This window comes from Bubalus kerabau, chromosome 13 (genome assembly GCF_029407905.1).
Source record: "Bubalus kerabau isolate K-KA32 ecotype Philippines breed swamp buffalo chromosome 13, PCC_UOA_SB_1v2, whole genome shotgun sequence".
NCBI lineage: Eukaryota > Metazoa > Chordata > Mammalia > Artiodactyla > Bovidae > Bubalus > Bubalus kerabau.
Genome location: NC_073636.1, coordinates 73622273 through 73633144, shown reverse-complemented (window position 1 = coordinate 73633144; position 10872 = coordinate 73622273). Strand labels below are relative to the sequence as shown.

Genomic DNA, 10872 nt, shown 5'->3' with positions numbered 1-10872 from the left:
CCTTCTCTGGAGAAGGGAATGGCAACCCATTTCAGTATTCTTGCCTTGAGAATCCCATGAACGGTATGAAAAGGCAAAAAGATAGGGTCTCTATTAGGGAGGCTTATACAGAGTAGAAAGAATAAAGGCTGCAGTCAGACCTAGGCTCAAATGTGGACACTACCTGTAAGCAAGTCTCGTCACCTCTCTGAGCCATGGTTTGCCATCTGTCCCGCAGGGGTAACATCAGTAATAATACCTCCATGCAGGACTGCTTTGTGAATCGAATGGGAGAATATATTTAACACCTGACACAATGTCTGGTACATAGGAGATACTCAACCGGAGCTGGTTCAAAGTGCATCCTGGATCTTCACTTCCTTGAGCCTCAGATTTCCCACCTGTCAGGTGGGGTTAATATCATTAAATTGGGTTCCTTAGAATCCTGTGCTCAGGGACTTTTAGCACACGGAATCTAAGGTGTGAAGGCCCTTGGGGCCTGGTGGGCTGGGGCAAGGTTGTTCAGGCTGCTTCTCCTTCCTCTCCATGCAGAGGGGAATATAATGGTCATAAGAGGCCAAACTTTAGCATCTCAATTCCACGGCTACCTAGGCTGGTCCCCTGGACAGGTGAGTCCACCTCTCTGAACAGAAGGGTTTGTATCTGGAAAGAGAGAATAAAATGAACTCCATCCACATGGGTGAAGAGGAAAGGAAATCATCAAGATAAAGTGTTAAGGCTTCCCTGGTGGCTTGGTGGTGAAGAATCTACCAGCTAATGCAGGAGACAGGTTCGATCCCTGATCCCGCAAGATCCCATATGCCTCAGAGCAACTAAGCCCGTGGGCCACAGTGGCCCGGGAGCCACAAATACTGAAGCCCCCAGTGCCCTAGAGCCTGTGCTCTGCAACAAAAGATGCCACCTCAGTGAGAAGCCTGCACACCGCAATGAGAGAGTAGCCCCCACTCTCTGAAACTAGAGAAAAGCCTGTGCAGCAGTGAAGACCCAGCACAGCACAAAAATAAATAATATAAAAGATAAAGCGTTAATCCAAAGACCTTGAACTCAGTCACGGCTTCTTAAGTGTTGGCTGCCCTCATCATCGCTGTGGGGAGGGGTCCACCTCCGGATTCTGTCAGCACCCTCTCCCCATCCTGCATCCCAAAGGTGAGGCTTGCCAGGGGCCACAGCACTCCCAGAAGAGCTTCTCTTCACTGGAGCAGATGGAAGCTGGCCCCGGCAGGTGGGTCCTAGCCCTAACTCCTCCTCTTACTGGGATGTTACCGATCTCAGTTTCTGCCAAGCTTCAGTTTCTCCACCTGGACCACGAGCACAATCCACTTCCCGCCTCCATCACACAGAACTCAATGGAGGAAGTGGATCTCTGTGCTTCAATAGACAGACTCCACAGGAGCCCAACCCTGGGTTGGAATCCCAGCTCTGACTACCTCTCATTTTGTGACCTTGAAAATGGCCCCAGTCTAAGGTTTCGGAGGCATTTTTTTTAAATGTATTTATTTGTCGGGTCTTAGTGGCCACACGTGGGATATTTGTTGTGTCATGTGGCATCTTTTGTTGAGTGCACGCAGGCTTAATTACTCTGCAGCTTGTGGGATCCTAGCTTCCTGACCAGGGATTGAACCCAGGTGTCTGCATTGCAAGGCAGATTCTTAACCACTGGACCGCCAGGGAAGCCCCTTGGGAGGCATCTGAATGGGATAACACTGGCTCCTACCTGAGGAGAGATAAAACGGACCAGGGATATAAAGTGTTCATAGAGCTGAACTTGGAAGAGCTCATTTAAAAGTACCAATTACTATTGTTACCACTAGTCTCAAGATTTGGGCAAGTACAGAGAGGGCTCTGAATTGAAAACTTCTTAGGTCAGTCTCCATGAGATACAGAAGAGGAAAGCTCCACACCCCCCCTCCAGAGGCCCTCTGAGCCCCCCATTACCCCTGTCTCAATGGCTCTTCTAGTGCTCACATCTCTTCCTAGAATTGGAGCCATGTGGGAGGCCGTGTGGTGCGGGGTTGGGAGACTAGTCCAGCTTCCACTGCTCTCTGGCTGTGTGACCCCAGGCAAATGCATCACCCTCTCTGAGCCTCCTTAACAGTCGTGTGAGGCAACGGGACCATGGGCTCTACCTTAAGGACCCATCTGCTTATGACATTTACTGATTCCTTCCTCACATCGGCCAGTGGCCAAGGAGGGAGGGTGTGGCTCCCTTGCGGGTCCAGGTCAGGGTCATGGCTCTGTGTGGAATCTGGGCTCTGTTGCCCAGAACTGCCTCTCCTGATGCCTGGAATTCCACCATTCGTGACTCATGCCTTTGGGAAATCATTGCCCTCACCCCACTGAGTAATAACAATAACAGTCCCTCGTGGCTTTGCTGATAGTCCTGGGTCTCACTTGGTCTCAGTGTGCTGCTATGAAGTAGGCAGTGAAAGCGAGGATCAGATGTAGAAAGCGAGGTACCTAATGCTACACAGCGAAGTCTAGCATCCTGTCTCCTGGCTTCTTCATCAGTGCTGTTTCCCTCTCAACTTTCTTTTTAAAAAAACTTTGTTTTTAATTGGAGGATAAGTGCTTTACAATATTGTGTTGGTTTCTGCCACACATCACCATGAATCAGCCATCACATCAGATCAGATCAGATCAGTCGCTCAGTCGTGTCCAACTCTTTGCAACCCCATGAATTGCAGCACGCCAGGCCTCCCTGTCCATCACCAACTCCCAGAGTTCACTCAGACTCTCGTCCATCGAGTCAGTGATGCCATCCAGGCATCTCATCCTCTGTCATCCCCTTCTCCTCTTGCCCCCAATCCCTCCCAGCATCAGAGTCTTTTCCAAGGAGTCAACTCTTCACATGAGGTGGCCAAAGTACTGGAGTTTCAGCTTTAGCATCATTCTTTCCAAAGAAATCCCAGAGCTGATCTCCTTCAGAATGGACTGGTTGGATCTCCTTGCAGTCCAAGGGACTCGCAAGAGTCCTCTCCAACACCACAGTTCAAAAGCATCAATTCTTCGGCGCTCAGCCTTCTTCACAGTCCAACTCTCACATCCATACATGACCACAGGAAAAACCATAGCCTTGACTAGACGAACCTTTGTTGGCAAAGTAATGTCTCTGCTTTTGAATATGCTATCTAGGTTGGTCATAACTTTCCTTCCAAGGAGTAAGCCTCTTTTAATTTCATGGCTGCAGTCACCATCTGCAGTGATTTTGGAGCCCAGAAAAATAAAGTCTGACACTGTTTCCTCATCTATTTCCCATGAAGTGATGGGACCAGATGCCATGATCTTCGTTTTCTGAATGTTTTGAGCTTTAAGCCAACTTTTTCACACTCCTCTTTCACTTTCATCAAGAGGCTTTTGAGTTCCTCTTCACTTTCTGCCATAAGGGTGGTGTCATCTGCATATCTGAGGTTATTGATATTTCTCCCGGCAATCCCGATTCCAGCTTGTGTTTCTTCCAGTCCAACGTTTCTCATGATGTACTCTGCATATAAGTTAAATAAACAGGGTGACAATATACAGCCTTGATGAACTCCTTTTCCTATTTGGAACCAGTCTGTTGTTCCATGTCCAGTTCTAACTGTTGCTTCCTGACCTGCATACAAATTTCTCAAGAGGCAGATCAGGTGGTCTGGTATTCCCATCTCTTGAAGAATTTTCCACTCCCTCTTGAACCTCCCTCCCACATCCCTCCCTATCCCACGCCTCTGGGTTATCACAGAGCACCGGGTTTGAGCTCCCTGTGTCATTTGGCTTAGATTCCCATCAGCTTTCTATTTTACGTATGGTGATGTGTATGTTTCAATGCTACTCTCTCCATTCATCCCACCTTTTCTTTCTCCCACTGTGTCCACAAACATGGTCTCTATGTCTGTGTCTCCATTGCTGCCCTGCAAATAGGTTCACCAATACCAGATTTTATATATAGGCATTAATATATGATAGAATTCTGCCCCTCCCTGGGACTTCCCTGGGGGTCCAGTGGTTAAAACCCTGTGCTTCCAATGCAGGGGGAGTAGGTTCGATCCCTGGTTGGGAACCTAAGATCCCACATGCCATGTGGCATGGCCAAAATAAATAAATTAATAATAATAATTTTTAAAAAGAGAGAAATGCTGTCCGATCTTTGTGCACCCATGTTCACGGCAGTGCCATTCATGGCGGCCGAAAGGTATGAGCAAACCCAAGTGTCCACGGATAGATAAATGGATCAGCAAAATGCGGTCTACATGTGCAACAGAATATTCAGTTCAGTTCAGTCACTCAGTCGTGTCCAACTCCTTGTGACCCCATGAATCGCAGCACACCAGGCCTCCCTGTCCATCACCAACTCCTGGAGTTCACCTAAACTCATGTCCATCGAGTCGGTGATGCCATCCAGCCATCTCATCCTCTGTCGTCCCCTTCTCTTCCTGCCCCCAATCCCTCCCAGCATCAGGGTCTTTTCCAATGAGTCAACTCTTTGCATGAGGTGGCCAAAGTATTGGAGTTTCAGCCTCAGCATCAGTCCTTCCAGTGAACACCCAGGACTGATCTCCTTTAAGATGGACTGGTTGGATCTCCTTGCAGTCCAAGGGACTCTCAAGAGTCTTCTCCAACACCACAGTTCCGAAGATCAGTTCTTCAGTGCTCAGCTTTCTTCACAGTCCAACTCTCACATCCATATGAAAGGTTGTTGTTGAATCATGCGAATACACCGGGATTCTTGGCCCCCGGAGGAGAAGAATTCAATCCGGGTCCAGAGACGAGGCTTGATCGCTCAGAGCTTTTGTGTAATAAAGTTTTATTAAAGTATAAAGGAGATAGAGAAAGCTTCTGACATAGGCATCAGAAGGGGGCAGAAAGAGTACCCCCTTGCTAGTCTTCAGCTGGATGTTATATAGTCACTAGCAGTCTGTTAATGAAAGAAAGGAATGTCTTATAATTCAGAATAGCACCAGGCTCCTCGCCCATAAGATGCATTTTGGGATAATCTTGGCACCAAATGGTTTATCTTGGGCCATAAAATAATTAACTTGAATCTTAAAGAAGGGCAGACCACCATACAAATAGTTTCATTTACATAGATTAGGGGAACAATATCTGAGTTTAACATACTGGTTTGTCAAGTAGGTTTTGGGCCCAGAGGCGGAACCGACTTGGAGACAGAGTTTGGGGTAAAGGCGTAGTACATTAGCATAGCTTAAGACAAACATTTCCATAAGAAAAAGGCATTGGTTATCTCTAGGCTCAAGAATAGCTAACTTCAGGAGAAACCAGGTGTCATTATGGCAACACAGTATTTTAAGAGAAACCTCTCTTTAAATTTGTATAGAGAAGGAAAAAAATATTGTTAGTTTGTTTCCTCCTGCCGCTTAAGAGAGATAAAAATGTCTGACACTTGCAGGCTATTTCCTCCATTTGGAGACCCCTGGCCTTCCTGCCTGTTACCCTCTCACATACATGACCACAGGAAAAACCATAGCCTTGACTAGATGGACCTTTTTTGGCAAAGTAATGTCTCTGCTTTTCAATATTGTATCTAGGTTGGTCATAACCTTCCTTCCAAGGAGTAAGTGTCTTTTAATTTCATGGCTGCAGTCACCATCTGCAGTGATTTTGGAGCCCAAAAAAACAAAGTCGGCCACTGTTTCCACTGTTTACCCAGCTATTTCCCATGAAGTGATGGGACCGGATGCCATGATCTTCGTTTTCTGAATGTTGAGCTTTAAGTCAACTTTTTCACGCTCCTCTTTCACTTTCATCAAGAGGCTTTTGAGTTCCTCTTCACTTTCTGCCATAAGGGTGGTGTCATCTGCATATCTGAGGTTATTGATATTTCTCCCAGCAATCTTGATTCCAGCTTGTGCTTCTTCCAGCCCAGCGTTTCTCATGACTATTACTCAGCCTTTAAAAAGAAGGTCATTCTAAATGGCCATCATCAAAAAGTCTACAAATAATAAATGCTGGAGAAGGTGTAGAGAAAAGGGAACCCTCTTGCAGTGTTGGTAGGAATGTAAATTGATACAGCTACCATGGAAGGCGGTATGGATATTCCTTAAAAAGCTAGGAATAAAACCAATAAAATCACTATATGACCCAGCAATCCCACTCCTAAGCATAAACCCTGAGGAAACCAAAATTGAAAAAGACACACGTAACCCAATGTTCACTGAAGCACTATTTACAATAACTAGAACATGAAATCAACCTAGATGTCCATTGACAAATGTTTGGATAAGAAAGTTTTGGTACATATACACAATGAAATATTACTCAGCCATAAAAAGGAAAGGATTTGAGTCAGTTCTAATGAGGTGGATGAGCCTAGAGCCTATTATACAGAGTGAAGTAAGAAAGAGAAAGATAAATATTGTATACTAACACATGCCAAAGCCTTTGAATGTGTGGATCACAATAAACTGTGGAAAATTCTTCAAGAGATGGGAATACCAGACCACCTGACCTGCCTCTTGAGAAACCTATATGCAGGTCAGGAAGCAACAGTTAGAACTGGACGTGGAACAACAGACTGGTTCCAAATAGGAAAATGAGTACGGTCAAGGCTGTATATTGTCACTCTGCTTATTTAACTTCTATGCAGAGTACATCATGAGAAACACTGAGCTGGAAGAAGCACAAGCTGGAATCAAGATTGCTGGGAGAAATATCAATAACCTCAGATATGCAGATGATACCACCCTTATGGCAGAAAGTGAAGAGGAACTCAAAAGCCTCTTGATGAAAGTGAAAGAGGAGAATGAAAAAGTTGGCTTAAAGCTCAGCATTCAGAAAATGAAGATCATGGCATCCGGTCCCATCACTTCATGGGAAATAGATGGGGAAACAGTGGAAACAGTGGCCGACTTTGTTTTTTTGGGCTCCAAAATCACTGCAGATGGTGATTGCAGCCATGAAATTAAAAGATGCTTACTCCTTGGAAGGAAAGTTATGACCAACCTAGATACAATATTGAAAAGCAGAGACATTACTTTGCCAAAAAAGGTCCATCTAGTCAAGGCTATGGTTTTTCCTGTGGTTATGTATGGATGTGAGAGTTGGACTGTGAAGAAAGCTGAGCGCCGAAGAACTGATGCTTTTGAACTGTGGTGTTGGAGAAGACTCTTGCGAGTCCCTTGGACTGCAAGGAGATCCAACCAGTCCATTCTAAAGGAGACCAGTCCTGGATGTTCGTTGGAAGGAATGATGCTTTGGCTGAAACTCCAATACTTTGGCCACCTCATGCGAAGAGTTGACTCCTTGGAAAAGACTCTGATGCTGGGAGGGATTGGGGGCAGGAGGAGAAGGGGACGACAGAGGATGAGATGGCTGGATGGCATCACCGACTCGATGGACATGAGTTTGAGTGAACTCCAGGAGTTGGTGATGGACAGGGAGGCCTGGCTTGCTGCAATCATGTGGTCGCAAAGAGTTGGACATGACTGAGCGACTGAACTGAACTGAACTGAACACATAAAGATGGAATCTAGAAAGATGGTACCAAAGAATTTATTTGCAGGGCAGCAATGGAGAAACAGACATAGAAAACAGACTTATGGACACAGGGAGAGGGAAGAGAGAGTGAGATGTACGGAAAGAGTAACATGGAAACTTATATTACCATATGTAAAATATACAGCCAGTGGGAATTTGCAGTATGTCTCAGGGAATTCAAACAGGGGCTCTGTATCAACCTAGAGGGGTGGGATGGGGAGGGAGACGGGAGGGGATATATGTATACCTATGGCTGATTCATGTTGAGGTTTGACAGAAAACAACAAAATTCTGTATATCAATTATCCTTCAATTAAAAAAAAAAATACAAGAAAAGAAGGTCATTCTGATACAGGCTACAACATGGATAAGCTTGTAGGACATTATGCTGAGTGCAATAAGACAGTCACAGAAGGACCAATAATGTATGATTTCACTTATATGAGGTACCTAGAGCAATCAGATTCATAGAGACAGAAGGTGAAAGGGTGGCTGTTGGGGGCTGGAGGAAGGGGGATAGGGAGTTAGTGTTGAATGGTTAGAGTTTCTGTCTCACAAGTGAAGTTCTGGAGCTGGATGGTGGGGACGGATTACACAATGTGGATGTACTTAATGCCACTGAACTTGTACACTTAAAACAGTCAAGATGGTAAATTTCCTTAAATGCTTTTTGAAAAATTTTTTAAATTAAAAGAAAATTGCTGCTTCTAAGAAGAAGATGCTAAGTACCTTTTTTTTAGTACTAATATTTTGAAGGACATGTAACTTAATTACCAGGATTTGTATCAGTCAGATAGTCTGGGTCATGTTGCTGTAACAAACAACCCCCAAATCTGACTCCTGAGTCAAGCACTTAACCACTGTCCCATACTGCCTCTCACACCCAACGCCCCACCCCCAGAACCTTCTTCCTTGCTGTCCTAAACCTCCCCTCCTCTGTCTGCACCCCAACTGCAGGAAAAACCAATAGAATCAGTCAGATTCACCCCTGACTGGTTGTGTGCCTGTGGACAAGCCAGTTAACTTCTCTGAGCCTCAGTTTCCTCATCTGGGAAATGGGGCAATAACAGCACGTACCTCGAGCGGAGAGTTCAAGGAGCATGGAGACCGCTTAGCTGGCCTCAGGCATGCTGCCAGCCTGTGCAGATAGTAAAGCCTCAGGCAGGGTTTGGTCCTCGGTTTGAACAATCCCAGGAGAAACACCTTCTTCCTGCCAGCCTTGCGTCAGGGCAGGGGAATGAGTGGGACAGGGGCCAGAGGCTATAGAGACAGTTGTCTCGAGTCTGAAATACTTTTCTCCCCAATAATCTGTTTTCAATCTCATTCCTTTTTTTCCTCTCCTTTTTCAAACTCACTCTGCCAAGAAATAAGCAAAGAAGTGTGCATCAGCTCCCAGCCCAGCTAACATCTCACCCTTTGGGAATTTCTGCTTTAAATAGGGGGTGCAGGACCCTTCAGTCAACCACGTGTGTCCCTTTACAAGAGCTGGTTCTCCCTCCTGCCATGTGGTACCCTAGGCCCTGGGTCTATTCCGAGCCTGTTCATTATCTGTTGAGGCTTGGGCACAGGGCCCTCTCCTGCAGTAGCTCCTCTTCTCTCTGCCCCTCTGCCGCTGTTCACAGCACCCTTCCCTCCTACCCCAGGTCTGGACACATCTTGAATTCTTGTCTCCTCTTGTTATTGACCATCTTTGAGGGCAAGGACAGTATCATCCTCTTCTCTGCCGACTCAAAGGCTTTCACAAATCAGAATGCATTCACGACCACCGTATCAATGGGAGGAGAGGATGATAATGAGTATCACTATTTTACAGATGAGAAAATGGAGGTCCCGAGAACAGGGGTGAGCAGTCACACTGATGGGGAGTTTGGACCACTCTCCCCCGGGTCCCTGCTCTCACCAAGCCTCCCTGCAGGGCTAAGCACACTGTAGGCACCTGTCTGAACGTGCATCATCAGGGAGTGGGCAAGTGTGGCAGAGGCTGGCACAAGCTCTTCTCTGAACCCATTCCCTCCTCTTCCTGGACACAGGGCTGGTCGACATCTCCCAGCTTCCCTTGCAAGGGGACCAAGCCCTTTGTGGGTAGGGGTTTTCCATGCCTCTCTGCAATGTGACTTGGCCCTGGCTCCCCTGTTAAGAGGTGGACTCTATTCCCCTCAAATAAGGGTTGGCCTTAGCACTCTCTAATCAATAGAATGTGGCGGAAGCAACCTTGTACTAGTTCTGGGAACAGCTTCTAGAAGCCCTGCAGCTCCTCTCTGTCTCTCTCTTCCTCTGCCAGCCCCCTGAGGATGGAAAGGCTAGCAGAGGGAAGCCGCGTTGTCTCAGCCAGCTTTTGGATGACAAACAGCTGGACTGTGGCTTTAAGTCACAAACATGGTCTTCATTCAAATTTTAAATGTCAAGACAGTCATGGAAACTGTAGCTTGATTTGGGGTTAGACCTCTTCCCTCACTTCCTCCCAGCAGGGGGGATGGTGGACAAAGGTGGGGTGGGGCTCCTTCTCCCTCTTCCCTCCCCTCCCCTGCATACAGTGGCTGGAGATGGCGGTGCTGACCGGCGCCTCTTGGAGACGGTCGTCTCTGCGGGGCGGCCCTTACCCTCCCGAGGGCTCCCACCATCCTTGCTCAGCCCTGGGGACCCAGCATTCAATGCCAGCTTCTTGCCCCTCTGGGAGGCCCTACAGGACAGGACCCAAGATGACCACCTGCCAGCTACCCCTCCTCCATACACCGCCCCCCCCCCCCACGCAGGGAGTGTTGATCTGGAAACTTCTCCCCCCCGACCCCCCACCGAGGTCCACTCACTGGCAATGCCACTCTGCTTCTCTGTCAAGTCTTTCAGTGAAGGCATTTTGTTTCAGTGGGATGAATGTGTTCCTAATTTTGGGAGGTATGGTCAGATTCCTTTCTAGAGGTGTTAAACTGGGTTTTAATCCCACCAGCAGAGTGTGAGTGTTTCTCCACGCCCTCAGCTGTGTAACTGCCAGTTTGATAAAGTGCCTGCTCCTTGTGGCTTTAACACACGTTTTTCTTATTAAGAGTGAAGCTAAGCACCTTGTACGTTAAAACCATTGCATTTCCTTTTCTGTGAACCACTGGCTCACCTCGTTTGAAGGCTGTATTTTCCATTTCTCTACACATTTCTCCATGCTCCCCAGACCCCGACCAGAACCTGGGACTAAGGTTTAAGGACTAACTCAGTCCTCAGAGTTGAGGATTTCTGAATTGTTGGGCGGCAGCAGCAGCTGTTCCCAGGTGTGAGAATTCAATTGGCCAGCCTCTGGGAAGGAAGCTAGTCACTAGGTTGTGACTCTTTGCAACCCCATGGACTGTAGCCTGCCAGGCTCCTCTGTCCATGGGATTCTCCAGGCAACAATACTGGAGTGGGTTGCCATTCCCT

The 10872-nt window shown here is 47.0% G+C and overlaps 1 long non-coding RNA gene across 3 annotated transcripts; it reads right to left on the bottom strand.

The window, feature by feature from the left end:
- Positions 1-303: 303 nt before the first annotated feature.
- On the bottom strand, positions 304-10421 carry LOC129625102 (uncharacterized). 3 transcript variants are annotated; one of them, XR_008701264.1, is made up of 3 exons: positions 10278-10421; positions 8548-8826; positions 304-642 (listed from the first exon to the last, which is right to left on the bottom strand). It is a non-coding gene; the product is annotated as an uncharacterized LOC129625102 (long non-coding RNA). The 3 variants fall into 3 exon arrangements; XR_008701263.1 differs by lacking the exon at positions 304-642 and adding an exon at positions 4760-5884; XR_008701262.1 differs by lacking the exon at positions 304-642 and adding an exon at positions 4760-4891.
- Positions 10422-10872: the final 451 nt, after the last annotated feature.